Source organism: Hibiscus syriacus, unplaced genomic scaffold (genome assembly GCF_006381635.1).
Source record: "Hibiscus syriacus cultivar Baekdansim isolate YM2019G1 unplaced genomic scaffold, ASM638163v2 tig00117034_pilon, whole genome shotgun sequence".
NCBI classification, from domain to species: Eukaryota; Viridiplantae; Streptophyta; class Magnoliopsida; order Malvales; family Malvaceae; genus Hibiscus; species Hibiscus syriacus.
Window position 1 is genome coordinate 12,306,944 of NW_024063533.1, and position 21,334 is coordinate 12,328,277.

Sequence of the window (21,334 nt, forward strand, 5' to 3'; positions counted from 1 at the left end):
TCGACTGGAAAGTAGTTCCTTGACACTACCTTGTGGTTGATAGGCCCTCGAACTGAATGGAATTGAACTCAAAAGTTTTTGTTGATAGATAGCCCTTATCGCCTTGGGCTATGCTGTAAAATTGGAATCGAACTCAAAGGCTTTTTTTGACAGATAACCCTCATCGCCTTGAGTTATGTTGTACTAGATTGAGATTACCTCGTATCTTCTTTTTGACTTAAAGACCTTGGTTTAAACTTTAACCGGAAAGTAGTTCCTCACTACTACCATGCAATTGATATGTCGTCGAGCTGAAGGGAATCAAACTCGACAGTTTTTGTTGACAGATAGCTTTTCCGACTTAAGCTATGTTGTAAAGTTGACATGCCCTTGAGCTGAATGTAATTGAACTCGAAGGTTTTTATTGACAGATAACTCTTCTCGCCTTGAGTTATGTTGTAAATTTGATATGTCCTTGAGCTAAATGTAATCAAACTCGAAGGTTTTGGTTGACCGATAGCCCTTCTCGCCTTGAGCTATACTACAAAGTTGATATGTCCTTGAGATGAATGTAATCGAACTCGAACGTTTTGGTTGACAGATAGACCTTCTTGCCTTGAGCTATGCTGTAAAGTTGATATGTCATTGAGCTGAGTGTAATCGAACTCGAAGGTTTTTGCTGGCAGATAAGCTTTGAGCTATGCTACAAATAGTTCGTTTAAGTGAAAAATGGCTCCTCTTCATGGGTCTAAGCCGGTCATAATTCTTTAAATAACTCCCCTTCACGGGAAAGCCAAGTGGTATATTCTGTCAGTCGGATATCATCTGTCATGGAGTTGAAATCTGGTTTGAAAATGTTAACTAGAAAATAGCCACTCGTCGTTGAGTTAAGCTGAACCGGATCCGTTCTGAATTGGCTCTCGAACCTGTCTGAATTTGATTATAAGATCTGACCATATGTCGAGTTGGTTTATGTGTAGCTCCTCGCTGCTGAGTTAAGCAACCACCATTAATTTCTGAAGGTGCTTTTGAATCGAGTAAAAGCTGTAAAAAATTACGTATGCTAAAAATGATAAATGTGATGCTCTTAAGTATGTCTAAGGTGCATGTAACATGAATTAGTTCTGTTTTATCTCCTGATGGAGCCTCATTTTTTCTGCCAGTCTTGTCCTCGAAATCGACTATGCCCCATTTTCTTCTCGGGTTTCAGCATTTCACATTTGAGACTATCCTGTTTGAAAATGTTTTTCTCCTTTCTCTTATTTTAGGAGGAAAAAAAGATATGAGAATATAAAAATTATGTAAAACATTGCCCCTTAATTCAAGATCGCAATCAAATCAAATCATAAACATAAGTTCACAGAAAATCAAAGGAATCAATAGCTCTTTAATGCTTTCAGAGTTATAGCTCTTTGAAAAATGTCCAAGTTGATGTGTTGGTTTTAGGATGGCTTCCTATTTTTTAAGATTTTGGCCACTAGAATGTCATTTCTTTTTTTTTGAACATCACAGTATGCCCCTCTTTCTTGGCTTGGCATTTTAATCGGATGCGAACAAAATGACGCAACTAGCATAATCAATTACCAGACCTTCTATTTCGGTCCATTTGTTCAAGCTTCATGCTCCTCTAACAACAATAGTGCATAAATATCAGTCTAAAAATGAAAATCCTGAGTCCTCGTGTGAAATTGACTATAACATGTGTTCCTTACTCCCTTAGTCTATCTTTACCGAAAACTCCTTATTTAGTTTGCCATTGTCTGGTTAGCTGGATCTATAAAGCCGGGGCATTTAACCAATTGCTCTAGAGGGACAACTCAATACTATAATCACCTTTATCAGGCTAGCCAAATCTCATCCATAAAGTCGGGGCGTTTAACCAATTGCTCTAGAGGGATAACTCAAGCTTTATTGTATATTATAATCACATTTATCAGGATAGTTGAATCTTATCGATAAAGTTGGGGCATTTAACCAATTGCTTTAGAGGGACAACTCAAGCTTTATTGTATATATATAATATTATAATCTGGGTATACGGATCCAATTTCTTAAGTTTATCAAGAAGAACCTATTATAGTCTAGGTGTTGTTGAAAGTCAAGAAATCTCATCCTTAGAGTTCAATTTCCAAGCAACTGACTTAAAGTTAGATTCACCTACTCGACTATTCCATCTGTAAAGATCATTATCATCACTGAACGTCCTAAAAAAATAGTATTGTCATACGCAAAAGATGCTCCATGTTGTCCGCTCCTATGTATACCAATCCTCTTGTTCATTCCCCTATGAGAGGAGAAGACTATATCGGTTCTTTGCAAGAGAAGGGTATGGTGTTTAAGTGTATCTTCCGGGGTAAGGTAAGAGTCCTCGTTATTTTACCAAAATCATGTTACTTTGTCAAAGATGTGTAACTCTGAATCATTTACAGAGTTTTTTAATTCAGTTGATATTCAAAGAATTTCAAGTTTGCAAATTTGATTCATTACTCGCTATCTTTAAAGTAACATAAATTTATTCAAGTATCCTTAAAAAAAACTGAGAAAATATAAAGAAAAAATTCAAACAAAATGTTGCAAATGATGAAATGAAATGATCTTCATCCTTATTTGGATACCCCCGAGTTGTTGAAGTCGATCCAATTATTGTTACAAATCTTTTGCATGATTCTCTTGAATGCGTAACAGTTCTCACTAGTATGCCCTGGGAAACCGCCGTGATATTCACAATGAGCATTCTCATCATACCACTTGGGGTATGGGGGCTTCATGGGTTCCACCGGGTATGGTGACTCTACATGAGTGTCAAAAAGTTATTGGTAAAGCTCATTGTAAGTCATTGGAATAGGGTCAAAATATTCCATTTCCTTTATAGGTTCTCTAGAATCTTGTCTAGAAGTACTTGACGGTACAGCTGCAGTTGATTTTAGGTTGGAGATTGTAACACCTTTATTGGCGTGGTAGGTGTTGATGTTGTTGATCTCTCCATCCTTCTCCCTCATAGGAGGTTTCTTACTGGCTTCCCCATCTTTGTTCTTGACTTGCTTTATGGTCGTTTCTAGTATTATCTCGACCATGACTAAGTCTGAAAAATTACCGGATGTGATTGCAACCAAGTGCCCGAAGTAAGCAGCCTTTACTGTTTGCATGAAGAGCTTCCGGGTTTCTTTGTCATCCAAGGGTGATAAATTTGCACATGTAAATCCCTCCATTTTTGTGCATATTGTCTGAAACTCCGTTATGCTTCTTTTCCATGCTTTGTAGCATAACTCGATCGGGCCTCATGTCATTGACGTGATTGTATTTTTCTAGAAATGACTTGGCTAAATCCTTCTAAGTCTTGATATGAGATTGACTTAGCTGATTGTACTACTGGATGGCTGAGCCTGACAGACTCTCCTAGAAGCGGTGGATCATGAGTTGGCCATTCCTTATATATTCTGTCATCTTTCGGCAGAACATGGTGATGTGGATTGACGGGAAACTGTTCCCATCGAACTTCTCGAATTCTGGGGACTTGAATTTCGAAGGAAGAACCAAGTCTGGGACTAGACTGAGTTCTGCGACATCTACTCCATAGTCGATTACATTCAGCTCAAGGGCATGTCAACTTTACAGCATAGCTTAAGTCGGAAAAGCTATTTGTCAACAAAAACTATCGAGTTTGATTTTCTTCAGCTCGACGACATATCAACCTCATTGTAAAAGCGAGGAACTACTTTCCGGTTGAAGTTTAAACCAAGGTCTTTAAGTCAAGAAGAAGATATGGGGCAATCTCAATCTAGTACAATATAATTCAAGGCGAGGAGGGTTATCTGTCAATAAAAGCCTTTGAGTTCGATTCCATTTTTACAGCATAGCCTAAGGTGAGAAGGGCTATCTATCAACGAAAACTTTCGAGTTCGATTTCATTCAGCTCGAGGGCCTATCAACCACATGGTGTGTTGAGGAACTACTTTCCAGTTGAATTTTCAAACCAAGGTCTTTAATTCGAGAAGGAGACCAAGGTTGACTATAATTTGGCAACGAGAAGTCACATCTCGATTCAAATTCTGAACTACGGCTTTAATATTCCAGACAAACTCGACTTCGCGACGGAGTAGTCATCCACAACTCAATTTAACAGGGACTTTTCCTAATTGCAATATCAGAGTCAATTTCAACTCCACAAAGGAAGACATTAGATGTTGGACCCCTTCATATCGAACGAAAATTTGTGTTTTTTTATCTTTGTCCTATTTTTTCGTTACATGAAAAAAGGACAAAGAGGGGGCAGCTGTTGACACTCATTTTCATCCGGATTTGTTTTATTTTATTTTGTTTTTTATATTATTTTTTATTTTTATTTATATATATATAGTAATATAATATAATTTTTGAAAATATTTTTTTGGAAAAATATAATATATAAATTTTAGGAAACAGTTTTCAAATATATATATATATATATATATATATTATAGTTTTGAAAACATTTCGAAAACATATATAATATATAGTTTTTGAAAACGTTTTTGAAAATATATATAATATAAAATTTTTGAAAATATTTTTAAAATATATATATATATATATAATATAATATAATTTTTGAAAACATTTTTGAAAACATTTTTGAAAACATATATATAATATATAGTTTTAAAACATTTTGAAAAAATATATATAATATATAGTTTTTAAAACATTTTGAAAATATATATAATATATAGTTTTGGAAAATATATATTATAGGGTTTTGAAAACATTTTTTCAAAAAAAATATAATATATAGTTTTAAAAAAATTATTTTATTATTACTATTATTATTATTATTATTATTTGTATTTTTTAGGGTCCGAAAAGGGTCCAAATCTAATCCACAAGTTGATCTAGAAGAACGGGCTTGATCCAACCCATAAATGAAATAGGGTTGCAAAACCCTAGTCATGCCAAGCACCATCACTACACACTCAAGGAGACCGAGAGTCAGTCATGCGAAATGGTCGGTCGAGACATCCGACTGAAGATCCCGGGACTAAACCATCCCAGGATTTTATCCAGCAATGTTCACAACCTGAAATAACTGGAACGACCCCGTTGCCATCGGAAACAACCCCGTTGGGGGCTATATAAATACCACCAGGGAAACCACAAATAGGGAACACAAATCATCAACAACAAATAGAGTCAGCACAACAGAACCAAAAACAATCCAAAAGAATATCAAAACAAAGCAACTCATTCAACAACAAGATCGAACCAAAAAACCAACAACATCAAGGAACCAAAAACACAGTGCACAACAAAGCAAAGACAACCATACAAAAGAGCATTCGAGACCACAAAGAGGAAAGCTCATCGGAAAACGAAGGGTCACCGACGAGAAAAGATAAAAAAGTCGAAACCTTTTTTAGATATACGTCGAAGGAGGCGTTTTTAGGAGGTTTTGGATTCGGATATTGCTTCGGGATGATGAGGGGAACATTTAGTGAGAGTTTTGTTTTTTCGGCCACCGAAGGCGGTGACCGTAGCGGCGGCCGGCCTGGTAGCCGGTTTCCCTCTGGTGAGGGATTTTAGAGTGAGGTCAGAGAGAATTCTCTCATCTTTCGTTTAGTGAGAGAAAAAAATGAGGAAATGAGGGCTTTGGTTTATTTAGGGGACAGTTAAAGGGTATAAATACCCCTCTCCATATGGCGTCGTTTTGGGAGGGGGTTTTTACATTTTGAATATGAGGGTAAATTACACTCTCATTCCCTGTAAGTTTGTACCCTTACATTTTAGTCATCAAAGTTAAGTTTCAGTATTTTTAATTTAAATTTTCAATTTTATTATGTTTCTATTTTAGTCACTATTTGGTATTTAGGATTAATTATTGTCTAGTCCTCCTAACCTTTTATTTTGTTTTTGTTTTTGCAGTTAACGTTTAGCATTCATTTGATTCATAAATTTTGATTTATTTCAATATGATCCTTTAAGCTTTTTAATTCACTCGTAATTTTAATTTGTTTTCTTTTCATTTTCTTTATTATTATTATTTATTTATTTATTTATTTATTTATTTCAAACCAAAAGAAGACTCAAAATGATTTTTAATAAATGTTGGAAGTTATTTTTGCCATTATATCTTTTTATTTTTGAAATTTTTATTTAACTCGCTATTAACATGCACAAGTTTCCACGGTTAGAATTGGGGTTTGGGGAAATTAAAGAGGAAACGCGAATGACAGCAAACGAGATACATGAGACGTATGGATGAGTTAAATCACCTGTGTGACACGAGGCATGAGTAAGAGAATGGTAAGAAGTTGATTTTTTATTTATAGTAAAATATGCCAATAGTTTTCGACTATAAAATATTATTTTATTGAGTTTCTGATTATTAAAAGTTATAAAATATTCACTTGATTATTCATATGTTTTAAATTTGTCTTTTTTTTTATTAAAAATTGACGATTGTCTGAATATGACGTTAACGTGTTAATTGAGATATAATAAAATTATATTTTAATGATGTTCACTTTTTAATGATGTTTACTGGCATCACCATTGCATTTAAGTATTAGTTTGATGATATAATATTTCAAGCATTGACTTCACAATATATTATAAAAAGAGATCAAAAAATACAACACAAACAATTTTGGTTAGATTTTTATCATATTCCAATGAGCATATAAATGTTCAACTCAGACGTCCGTTTGAAACATTTGAATAGACAAATAACTATTTTGCAACTTTTAATAGTTGGAGAACTCAATAAAACAATGCTTTATAGTCAGTTGACTATCTTATAACTTTCAATATCTAGAAGACTCAACAACGTAGTGAATATAATCGGAAGCTCATTTACGTAATGTAATTTACCATTTTATTTATATCTTTATTTATGTACTTTCAATATATTCCTGCTGCAGTTGAAAGATGAAGACCGAAGACTTGGTTAAGAATTGAATGTCATTTTAGTTGACTACCAGCTGCAGTTGAACATTATGGCTTGATGAAAATAGAGTATAAAACGTGTTACAGGCAATTCCATTTCTATTCCTGAATTTTAATGGAAATAAATACTAGTACGTCGACGTATGACTATGACTATTAATCCAGTCCGCTCCGGTCAACGGTAGAACTTGAAGACCAAGTCCATGGGTGTGGCTGGGTGGCTAAACTGCAAAGGACCTAGCAACTAGCAAGTAGATCTATCAATTTTGACTTCAACATGAAAATTTGAATGCATTATTAGAACTTAATTTCATCCGATTTCATTTTAAAAGTTAATAATTTAAACATGTTTAATCTAAATACAAAATAATTCAGATTTTAGCGGAGAGTCGTGATCAATGAGAAGACGGTTGATGATCGACGATTTCCTTATAAGAGAATAGATATTATGGAACTTATTCAAAAGAGGCCCCCTCCCACATAGTTAAGAAGGGTTTATAGTGGTTCTATTTCATTGTGTCAAATGTAGGGTCATTATAACTCTATAAGTTGATATGCTAAACAGATTTGGAAGACAAATCTTTGGATTTTACACTGGTAGGTTACTCGAACTGGTTTGAAAGATTATAGGGGATTTTGATGAAATAAGATATTTATATGGACATTTTGAGAGGGAGGGGAATCGATAGATTTCAAAGATGATTTTTCGAGTATAATGATTATCCCCTTACGTCTGTACACGCTCATTTTGCACGGGCTAATTTTGAAATTTTAATGTTATATTATTATTATTATTATTATTATTATTATTATGTTTTGTTACTTAGGGGCCGTTTGAATAAAATAAAATGATTAAGCACTAAATGATTCAATGGCCTGAATGATTCAAAGGCTCTGTATGTATTAGCTCTGAATGTGACATGATGTTTGATAATGTTTCTGAATGTACAATCTGAATGATGAATATTTTCATTTTTACCTTCATAATGATTTATTATATTATAAGATAGGATTGTTTAATAAGACATGTTAAAAAAATAAGTATTATGGTAAAATACCGGGTGCTTAATTATTCAAAATATACTTTAATGATGAATCATTCAACAATGTTTTGCTATTTCGTTCAGCATAATCTTCATTCAGAGGTGAGAATCAAACACGCTGAATGTTGAACGATTCCATTCAGCATTCAGCGCTGAATGCTAAACGGTTCCATTCAGCATTCAACGCTGAATGCTAAACGGTTCCATTCAGCATTCAACGCTGAATGGTTCCATTCAGCATTCAACGTTGAATGGTTCCATTCAGCAATAAACAAACGACCCCTTAAAATTATAAATTATTTAATATTATATTATTTATCATTTTGTTTGGTTTTCATTTAATATATATTATATATTATATAGTATAATATTTATATTTTATAGTATATATTAATTAGTATTTATATATTATTAATGTATTATATTTGTATTATATTATTAGTAATGTTATTATTATTATTATTATTATTATTATTCATGTTCAGAAGAGAAGTCCAAAAAGTCAAGGTCCAGGTCCAAATCCAGCAAAGGTCCAAAGTTGAGAAGCCCAGCAGATAAGTCTGCTTACCCAGCAGACCAATTTGCCAAGCTTATAGAAGGAACGGGTCGTTCGCCCAAAGTCCAAACATATTAGGGTTTTTGTGATTAAGTCAGGCGTGGCACAACTCGTGGCCGTTAGATCAAAGCATATACCAACGGCTGAGGTCGCATGTCAATTAGGATTTTTAAACCCTAAAATATCTCATCCCACACCACCATCAAAATAGTTAGATCGAGGGAGAGATAAGCGGCCTGTTTCATCCAACAGTTAGGGTTTTCAAACCTAGCAAATATGTCACATAGGTAGTCGATCCATAGCCGTTGGATAGAGCCCCTTTGATCCATCGGCCTAGAACATATCAAGATGCATCAAGCCACCACGACCGTTCAATTTATGGTACACGAGTATCACGCGCCGACAAACATAGATCCATACGTGCCAGCATGCGCCAAGCAGAAGACATTTCGAGGCCATTTCAGATGATTTTTACGAGAAAACTTTTGGAAATATTTCCAAACTACGAAACAAATCATAATCAAATAACAAAAATCTCCAAAAGAGGGCAATAAAATCAAAATCAGCCAACAGACGCCGAGAAATCGAGGCTTCCCTTGAGAAAAGGTAAAACCCGTGTCTTCTTTGCGTAGATCTACACCATGAGGTTGCTTGCATGGCAATTTGGTGACTACATTTAGGTTTTGGGAGTTGAGAGGGAGCATTTTGGGTAGCTTTACGGTGATCCGGCCATCGTGGTTGGTGGCTAGAGCTACTATATAGCGACGGTCGATGGGGGGCTGTTTGGGTTTGAGGTCGCCGGATTTGGGACGGGGTTCGGAGAGTAGAGAGCCTTTTGTTTTGCGATTGGTGTTAAAATGAGTAAAAATGGAAACTTTGGGGCTTAAATATGTGTGAGTTTTGGGCTTTAGGTAAATCATGTCTGCCAAATTCTCTATTTTATATTGTTCTCAATTTAGTCCCATTTCTTGTAATAATTCCGAATTGCTTGTAATTTGACCCTTTGTTTTAATTTACTTGCAATTTGATCCATGGTGAATTATTTTAATTAATATTCCTCTAATATGTTTTTGGATAAACTACAAGGATGACTACTTAACTATTGCAAAATTTCATTTTGACCACCGATGTTTCAATTTAATCAATCAGACCACCCAATTATTTAAATGCCTCAATCAATCCACCCGTCGTTAACATTTAACGATGTAGGTGATGTGGTAGTTAAAACATTTTGGTATAATTACTCAATTGGTCATGTTACTTATATATTATTTCAATTTGGTTTTAATTTTAATAAACTAAAATAAATTAAACCATTGAATCAGGTAGTGCCATCTGTCATTGTTTACAATTGTCATGATATGTGTCATCATTCGATTGAAGGACTAAATTTATTTTAATTTATTTTTAATTAATAGATTGGTCCTAATCTTAATAAACTAAAATAAATTTGAACCAAGGTCCACTTGGGTGATAAATCTACAAAGAAGGGGATAAGGGAATTTGAATCAAGGTCCACCTCGGTGATAAAGCAAGCACCAAACCACTAAGCTAAGGCTATAATTTGGTATAATTTAGACAACAAATAGTATATATATTGTATATTAATATAAACAGTTTACTTAAAGTCATGATATTTTATATTCTTAACTTTTAAAAATATATTTTTATTTTTATTTTAATATAAAAATATATGTTTTAATCTTATCTTCACTTAAAAGTATATTTTATTCTTATTTTAACTTAAAAAATATATTTTATTCTTATCTTAACTTTTTTTTAAAAAATATTTTTAAAAGTTAAGATAATAATAAAATATATTTTTAATTTAAAATAAGAATAAAATAATTTTTAAGTGAAGATAATAACATATATATATATACATATATTTATATTAAAATAAGAATAAAATATTTAAACACGTTTTAAGTTAAGATATTTTTAAAAAATATATCTTTAAAAATTAAGATAAGAATAAAATATATTTTTTAAGTGAAGATAAAGATAAAATATATATATTTATACATTAAAATAAAAAATATTTAACAAATTAAGAAAAAAATAAAAATATATTTAATAAGTTAAGAATATAAAATATTATGAATTTAAGTAAAGTATTTATATATCAAAATATAAGATATATATTATTTGCTGCTTAAACTATGTCAAATAATAGCTTTGGCTCGAGGGTTTGACACTTGCTCTATTACTCAAGGGACCTTGGTTCGATTCCCCTTGCGCCAAAGGGTGACTTTCTGATTGAAGAAAAAAATCTATTGAATTAATAATAAATTAAAATAAATTTACTCTTTTAATCGAATGATGAAAGAATACTTAATTATTAGGGGATAATTATGATGTAATTATATACCAAAATGTTTTAACTACCAAAAATCACATATTCCATTAAATGTTAACGATAGGTGGCTTGATTGAAACATTTAAATAGTTAAGTGATTTTATTAATTAAATTGAAACATCAATGGTATTAATAAAATTTGGTAATAGTTTAATGGTCACTCTTGTAGTTTATCTTCAAAGGTAAGTAACTTGGATCTACTTTTTTTTTTTTTAATTTTCCCCTAAATTTTAATTTTCAAAATCAAGACAACCGATAATCATGTTGGTACTGAAAAACAATATGAGAGTGTTTATCGTTCATCATTTGTAATCGATTCTCGAGACCTAGTAAAAACGGTAAACACAAGGTATCCGACCATACCTTTATGCAAAAAGGTCGGTGGTGACTCCAACATTCAATTTAAGTTGAGATGCAAAACCAGGCCACCCAAAGGATCGTTGTGACAGCTTGACGACTCTACTGGGGATTACTAAGAGTCAAGCCATAATCAGTTACCAGTTGTACTTTTAAGCGAAAGTTGTAAGTTTAGACCTTAATTTATTTATTTTATCCCATTTACTTATCTTTGAATTATTATTTTTATATATAGTTGCACCGACATGTGTTTTCAATGATTTTCAAATTTTCTCTAAAAAGCCATTTCATCTCTTAAGCTCTATAACCGAGCTCCAACTATGTTTAAGTGGGAGTGAAAGCGACACATTCGTGAGAATTTATTCTCCGTACAGACCTAGCAAGTAACCTTCGGGCTACATATGCATTATACTATCGTGGGAATTTATTCTTTGTATAAGGAAATGCATACTCTTGAGTTAACTCGTTCCACATGAGCCTATGATGTGTTGAGGACCGAGGGTTTTGTAAAACCCAAGGGACACAAATAAGGAGAACTCGAGTACCATTTTGGAACCAAACCATGTTGTTGTGAGATTAGAGCCCATCCCAGAGCCATGTTAAAACCCTGAGATGCTCGAACTTTCTTCCTTTATCTCTTTATTTATTGCTCAAAGCATGTGAACTAGAAATGTATGCAGTTAGGATCTATTATTCTTCCAGAAAGCATGCATGATAGAAATCATGTTCGGGTAAGAACAAAAGCATGTGGGGTAGATATCATGTAAGATAGAAACTATTATAATTTTGATTATTAATTTACCTTATTTTTTTATGTTTTGTTTTGTTTTATTTTTTTCATCATCTGCATCATAACATAGAGGCACTGATCCACAAGGTGTTTTTCAACTTGGAATAACTTTCGAAAATGGACAAAGGGGTTATGATGTAGGAGATTAAGAATGCAGAGGTACGACAATGGTCATAGAATACTCAAAATGAAAAAGGGGACAGTTTGCAAGATGGTTACGTTTCTAAACTATACGGATGATCCATTATATTTTTTGTTTGTATGATTTTGGTCATCGATTTAGAAAAAAAGTCATTTTGATCTCTTATATTATCGATATGTTTAGTTTTAATCACTGATTCGTTAACTCTTGTTAACCCATTATCAAAAGTTTGAGTTGATAATTAAAAAAAAAAAATTGTCTCTTATTCTTCTTTTTCTCTCTGCTAGAAATATCAATCGAAATTAATATAATTATGATATCTAACAAATGAAAGATGGACCTTCATCTTTGTATTCCATACTCCTCTGTTAAAAAAGGTTAAAAATTAAAACCTAAAAAGAAAAACGAAGAAGAAGAGGATAAGAGCATAAAACAAGAAATGAAAACATCATAAGAGTAATTTTGAGCTCGAAAAGAATCCGTGACTAATTGCAGAAGCTTCTCGCTTCCCTGTAACATCGTCATAGACAAAGAAATGCATACCATCTTCTCTTTAAACAAGGCAAATAACCAAACCACACCCCAAGAAGATAATGTATTTTTGTCATTATTTATTAACAAAATACATCACAAAGAAGATTATGAGCATAGGATTTGTGATTTCATCTTTACAGCTGATAACTTATGAATCAACCAAAGATTATGGGTATTTACCATGAATCAATAGATTCATCAACTACTGATATTTATGCTTACGAAAAAGATGAAGAAGGAGACGACCATGCTACACCTTTATTTCTTATAGTATTCTACTCTGTATAGGGGAATATAAACTCTTCTTTCCAATTTTTCAAGCATCTTATATGCGTTGGCGTACATGTCACTTTCACCACTAGCATTTTCATCCACCGCTCAAGGCCTTTGGTTTTTACCCTTTTCAGATGGCTACGACCAGGGAAGAAAGCAGGATTCTATCCTATCAGTGAACTTATAAAAGTTTATAGGGGACAAATTTATAAAATTTCATGTTGAGCCATGTTTTGTAATATTTTGATATAGCAAATTAAGGGTAAATGTTTTTTTGGACTTGATTGAAATTTTGAAGTTTTCAAAAATAATTCAAAGTCCATTAAACAATAATTTGAACAAAAACAATTATCTAGATACCAAAGATAAGAGAAGTATCGATACTCTATTGGTAGTCGATACTACCTGTTGTTTTCTAAAATGGTCAAATTCGTGAATACAAAATTGTTACCAATACTCTAGGGGTATTGATACTACTTTACACAATAGTATCGATACTCAATATTGTGAAATCCTAGAATCGATATTGGTCAAGCCGAAAAGTCACTAACAACTAGTTTATTAAAATATTACCCGATACTCATTTAAGGAGAATTGATACTCCCTATGCCAAGCAATTTCATTTTGCAGAAAAATCATCCCTTTATGTGATCTCATCCGACAAGGTCCGAAAGAATTCCTAGTGGACCTATCATACGTGTTAGGGAAAGGAAATTCCAATCAACCATGGAAAGCCTGTTTTGTCAAGCTTTGGATGTGAGGAAGTAGACACCAAGTTTAAGGGAGGATTACTTTCTTTTACTTGTGTATGAATTTGCATGAGTAATTAATAGTTACATAACATCTATTTGCATTAATAAACATGTTTCCCATTAAATGCATCAATTTCATTTAAAGCAAATAGTTCGTTAAAACATATAGTTCAATTATTATTAAACTTCATTTAATTAAGTAGTTCATTGATGCATATAGTTCACTCAAATAAGCTACTTCATTAAGTAAGTTGGTTCATTCAATAAAGTTGGATCATTAATTAAGCTAGTTCATTCATTAAACTAGTTCATTAATTAAACTAGTTCTTTTAATGTTTTGCATGACATGTCTATTTGATTTAAGACTTGAATGTAAACTATTTTTTGTCTAGGTACATGGACGATTTGGATGAGCTTGAACCAAGGAAAATACCTTTCGAATTCAACAAGGTGACACGCAATTGAAAGCCCTCATTATTCATATAACAAAGGCATTCATGTCGTTCTTTAACATCTTTTTTGGAGACTTTTCATATTCTACAAGGAGACATGTAATGAAGGCCATCTTTACAACATTCAATAAGGATTAATGGCTTATAGATGAGCATAGAATAGGAAGAGACACTCCCCTTTTGGACGACAATGTGTTTACATACATCATGTGTCTACATTCATCCCCTTTTCTTTCATGAGTGAGCAAGCCAAAGAAGCTCAAGAGTCATCCACCCTTTTGGATGAAATCATTTCTCCATTCAACCTCAAAAGTGTCTAAATTCATCCTAAACTACCTAGAATATTCATCCACTGAAGGAGATAAGAAGAAATAAAGCATTCAAGAGAATTCAACACCATTTTGATGAAGCACTCATCTCTTTTGTGTGACCTTTTCATATTTATCCAATGAACACTATAAATAGACACCTCTCTCTTCATTTGTAATCAAACTTTGATATATTAAAATCCTCTTTGAGAGTTTCCTTTCTTTGTAGTTCTTTGAGGACTATATCATCTTCAAGTTAATTCTTGTGGCTTTCATCAATTCTATTGTTTATAATATTGGTTCCTAGCTCTTTTATAGCTAGAGGGTTTCATTCCATACCCTACACCTCAATTCCATCATATTATATTGTTGGTTCCTAGCTCCATATAGCTAGTGGGTGTAACACCCATCTCCCGTATACCCTTACGTACACGAGATATGGATGTCACATCACTTTAAAATAATGTTTGTTATTTGAAAACCCATAAAAATTTGTTCTGCTTCGATTAACCACAAAATATGATATTTTTAAAAGCAATATACTAAAATATTCATTTAATTACATTACAAAATGTTTACCATAGTTTAATTACATGCCAACTAAGTCCTTAAATTGAATGAGATTCTCTACCGTTACTGATGAGAGTCAACTTTAACTGAAGATACCCACTGCTACTGCTACACTCCTTAAGTATTTACTTAGTGAGACATAATATTATAAAGTAACCTTTGTGTATACATAAGTATGTCTTTTTTATTTAATTTGTACTAAATCGTATATTCCTTAAGGATTCTATGATCCTCCTCATTTAATTGTATTTCATTCACAATTATCTTAAGTACTTTAGTATGCCTAGCATACCTATCTTCCTCTATATTTTTCTTCTCCATTTATCTCTTTAGTCCTAAACCTTTATTTTCATTGATAACATCCCTTCATCCTTATAATACACCATTATACCATTTCCATTATGGCATCCTTTCATGCCTTTTATACACTATTATACATTTCATTTATGCCATTCTTTCATGCCTTTTATGTTCTGTTTACGTTTTCCATTATACACCCATTCATATCACAATACATTAAAATTCCTTTATTTTCTTATCAACAGTGTTTAACCGTTCATCTAACTGGCATAATTGACACTTTTATGCCAATTGCACAGTTATGCCTCAAAGACACTTAGTCTTTCATCTAACTGGCATAAATGACACCTTTCTGTCATATGTACAGTTAGGCATATTAATCTTTTATTTTAGAACAATTTCTACTATAATAATCATTCATAATATCAAGTAACCCTTTTTAACCATCATACATTCTACAATTTTTCTATAATTTACAGGGATTACCCATCAACTACGATTACAAAAATTCACCTTTTCATTATGAACTTCTGACAATTTCACATATATTTCCCATACGAAAATTCATACACTTTGTATGATTTCCTTATCATTTTACCACACAAAGTGCCCTATCTGGAAATTCATACCCTTAGTATGATTTCCTTATCATTTTAGCACACAAATTGCCCTATCTGGAAATTCATAATTAATTTATGACTTTCATGCTTTGCACACATAGTGCCGAAACGGTTATTCATCCTCATAGAATGAATTCCATGAAATGCACACTTAGTGCCGAAACAATTATTCATCCTCATAGAATGAATTCCGTGAAATGCACACTTAGTGCCGAAACGGTTATTCATCAACATAGGATGAATTCCTTGAAATGCACACTTAGTGCCAAAACGGTTATTCATCCACATGGGATGAATTCCGTGAAATGCACACTTAGTGCCGAAATAGTTATTCATCCACATAGAATGAATTCCGTGAAATACACACTTAGTGTCGTTTGGAAATCACCATACATACATCAATAAATCATATTATTATGAATATTATAGTATATACGTACATAATTAAATGCACTCACCTGACTTTCCTTGCTATGTATCCAAAACGTAAATGCTGATTACTCCAGTATTTTGCCTTTAACCTTAGTTTTGTTCGTCTCCGGAACTTGTTTCTGATCTTTGGGAGCTATGGAGTAAGCTTATCACGTAAAAGAAGAAGAAGAAGAAGAAAGAGCTTTTAGTTGATATATTCTTTTCCCTTTTCCCGTTACCTTTTATATCTTATAAATAAGAATTTTAAATTCATTTTTCTTTAAAAGACTAAAATGCCCTCGAAACCATCAATTGTTACAATTTAGTCTAATTCACTAATCCAAATCATTTTCTCATCTTTTACCAATTATTCAAATAAATCTTCAAATTTTAATTCTTTTTAATTTAGTCCCTGACCTAATATTTAGGGTATTACAATGGGTCTCAATCTATCATACTTTCATCTTACAAACTCACTATTCATTTCGCATATTTCCATTTCACTTAGACCTCAAACCCATCATTTTTCATACTTTATCATAACATCATCTTAACCCTCATAACATCCATATATAATACTTTAATTTCTTACTTTATTCATATCCAGTATCAAACATCACTTTTATATATACTTATCACCTCTTTAAGAGTTGTTTTCAGATTTCTCATGTTACAAGTTCAGTCGCTTACTAGAATCATGATCGGGAAACACTCATATGATTCAAGACACAACAACCAGGTTCATATCAATTTGTATAAGAACTATGATGGTTCAATAAGTCGAGTTTTCTCTCTCTCGGGTTAGTGACAAAAAATTCAAACAAAATCAAAGAAAAAAATTACAAAAAAGTTTTAAATAGGGAGGATCAACCTTTTATTTTTTTTAAAAAAAAATTAAGAAGTTTTCATATTTGTTTTAAAGAGGGAGGCAAGAAGGTGATATACCTACATGGAGTTATCTTAGTTACTTGTGATGACAAGTTCATTTGTAATTTTGGAATAAGGCTGGATATCAAACTCTAATTCTATATTTTAAAAATGTATGATCCATTCAAGGACATGAAGCGAGAACTATCCACCTACTAAAAGAAAATCATTCAAAAAGGTATAAAGGAAAAAGAAAAAGGTGTTCCACAAAAGGTCATGAAATGTTTTGAACAAACCGAGGACAACACCCATGAATATGGTTAAAGAATTAACTTTGGATCAAGCAAGCAAAATGAAAAGAAAATTCATAAGCGAGAAGATTTTGATCCTGGAGAATGGTTTTGGTGCAAAATAAGAAAAAACAAGTTCCCTACCCAAACAAAAGTCAAGGTTGATCCCAGGCACAAATTGCTTTAAAGAGTGATGGAATGATGTAATCTCATTCGAAAAGAACCAGGAAGAATTCCCTAGTGGACCTATCACATTTTTTAGGGCAAGGAAATTCCAATCAACCATGGAAATCTTGTTTTTTCACGCTTTGGATGTGAGTAAGAAGACACCAAGTTTAAGGAAAGATTACTTTCTTTTACCTATGCATGAATTTACATAAGTAATTAATAGTTACATAACATCTATTTGCATTAATAAAAATGTTACCCATTAAAGGCATGCATTTCATTTAAAGCATATAGTTCATTATAGCATGTAGTTCAGTTAGTATTACACTTTATTTAATTAAGTAGTTCATTGATGCATATAGTTCATTCAAATAAGCTACTTAATTAAGTAAGCTGGTTTATTCAATAAAGTTGGTTCATTAGTTAAACTAGCTCTTATAATGTTTTGCATGACATGTCTATTTGATTTAAGGCTTGAACATGAACTATTTTGTGTCTACGTACATTGAAGATTTAGACGAGCTTGAACCAAGGAAAAGACCTTTCAAATTCAGCAAGGAGACAAGCAATTGAAGGCCCTCAATATTTATATAATCAAGGCATTCAAGTCATTATTTATCATATTTTTTGGAATCTTTTCTTATTCTACAAGGAGACATGTAATGAAGGTCATCTTTATGACATTCAAGAAGGATGAATGGCTTATAGATGAGCATGGAATCGGAAGAGACATTCACTTTTGGATGACAATATGTCTATATCCATCGAGTGTCTATATCCATTCCCCTTTCTTTCGTGAGTGAGCAGCCAAAGAAGCCCAAAGTCATCAAGCCCTTTGGAATAAATTATGTCTCCATTCATCATAAAAAAATGTCTAAATTTATCCTAGACTACCTAGAATATTCGACCACTAAAGGAGATAAGAAGAAACAAAGCATTCAACACCATTTTGATCAAACATTCATTTCCTTTGTGTGACCTTTTCATATTTAGCCTATGATCACTATAAATGGGCACATTTCTCTTAATTTGTAATCAGACTTTGATATATTAAAATCCTCTTTGAGATTTTGCTTTCTTTGTAGTTATTTGAGAACTCTATCAGCTTTAAGTTCATTCTTTTAGCATTCATCCATTCCATTAATTATAACGTTTGTTCCTGGCTCTTTTATAGCTAAAGGGTCTCGTTCCATACCCTACCACCTCAATTCCATCATATTATATTGTTGATTCCTAGCTCCATATAGCTAGTGGGTTTCAATCATCATCCTTTCATCCTTACAAATTCACCATTCATTTTATCATATTTTAATCTTATTTATACTACAAACCCATTATTTTTCATACTCCATCATAACATCATCTTAATCCTCATAACATCCATCTATAACACTTCCATTTCTTATATTATTCATATCCATCATCAAATATTACTTTATATCTACTTATCATCTCTTTAAGAGGTTTTCAGATTTCTCAAGTTACAAGTTCAGTCGCTTGCTAGAATCACGATCGGGCAACACTCATATGATTTAGGATACCACAATCGGTATCATATCATCCCCAACGGCTCCAAACTTCATTCAACATCTAGAAATGGCCAGAAACACATTCCAACAAGGACAATTGGAAGATTACAACACCTATCCATGCTATAGAGATAAAGAGAAATACCCTTTCAATTTTATTCTTCATTTTTCTCTTGTACATAAGTGTTTGAGCTTAATTGTAAATCTTTAGGATTCATTCTTGTTTGCTCAATTCTTGAAAACACATACCTTTGTGAGGTTTTCTTATTTAGATTTCTTATCCTTTTTAAAAGGGCATTGATTATAGTTTAGCCTTTGAAAATATGGGGAATTGTAAAAGGTTACTCTTGAGCCTAGAAAAAGAAAGAACAAATTAGTGAGTTTGTTAGAAAATACTTAGTATGAAGATAAGGTAGTGGTTATAAACTTGGTTTAGAAGTCTAACCACTATAAATCATTGTGTAAATTTTCCTATCATTTTTCTTCCATACCCAAAATTTCTAAAAGGCCAATTCACCCCTTCTTTCATTTTTTCAATTTTTCATAGAGCTTCAAAAATCCTAACAATTGGTATAAGATCTTGGATTATTATAAGATTTAACAAACTTGAGACGATCTTTGAAGAGCTCTATCAATTTTTTGCTCAACCGATAAGATATCTTCAACTTCCACCTCATATACCTTGAGGATTCTCACTCCATCACAAGGTCTCCCTAATTTAATGGTACCAACTAAGCCTATTATTAGAATATGATGATGTTGTTCATTCAAGCCATTGATATTTCAATTTAGGATGTAATCACTGACAGTTCTCTCACCCTTCCAAGAAATCGATCGGAATGGACAAGTGAAGATAAAAAGCTTTCTCAACTCAATACTAAGACCATGCACATTCGTTTTTTTCCTCTTGACCCAGACGGATATAGTAGAGTATCTTGATGCTATACTGTTAAGGATATTTAGGAAAAATTAGAGGTGAATCATGAAGGGACAAGCCAAGTGAAGAAGTCTAAAGTTGGTACTCTCACTCTTAACTACAAGAACTTCAATATGAAGCCCGATGAAGAAATAAAGACAATGTCTGATCTATTCACTTCCATCATCAACGGGCTCAATAATTTTGGGAAAATTTATCCAAATGAAGAAAAAGTGAGAAAAATGCCCTCTTATTTACCAATTTCATGGGAAGGAAAGAAAATCACCATTGAAGAAACCAAGGAGTTGGAGGTGCTCACTTTAGATGAGATCATCAATTCTTTTCTCAATCATAAGATAATACTCTAAAAGAAGAAGAAGATGATGAAGAAAAGAAGGAAAAGAAAAAGAAAGAGGTAAGAATCGCCTTTAAATCCACCAATGTGAGTAATGGAGAAGAGATGGATGAATAAAAAAATGGCCAAGCTCTTCAAAATATTCAAAATGTTCAAGACTTCCAAGGAAGTTAAGAATGAATCAAGTAATAAAAAGGTCCCCAAATATGCTTTGAATGCCAAAGAATGGGACATGTCAAGTATGATTGTCCCCTCCTAAAGAAAAAGCGATCTAGCAAAAAGAAGACATTTTTGGTGGCTTGGAGTGATGAATATGAATCCAATGATGAAGATGAAGTAGCTAATCTTTGCCTCATGGTCATTAAATAAGATTCAATGCTAACTTCTAACTCTAGTGAATCAAATTCTTATTCTTTAAATGAGTTACAAGTTGCTTATGATGAACTGTATTTGAAATTTAAGACCATGAATTCCAAATATAAGAAACTGATTTCTAAATTCAAAAATAAAAATGATTTTATTTTGAAAGCTAAATTAGATTTTGAAAAACGAAATGAAATTTTGAAAAATGATTTAGAGCTTTCAAAAGTAAAAATTGAGAATCTTGAAAAAATTAATTTAAAATTTAAGATTGAAAACTTAGTCAAATAAAAAGAAATCATTTTAAACAATTCATCTTGCACAATAATTACAAGGTGCCCACATTGTCATTATCATGGTCACAATGTACATAGTTGTCCTATTAAAAATAGAAAATGTTTTAAAATTAGACAAGTATGGATTCCAAAAGGATCTAGAGACATTGGTACTAATCCTCTAGGACCTAAAGTAATTTGTGTACAAAA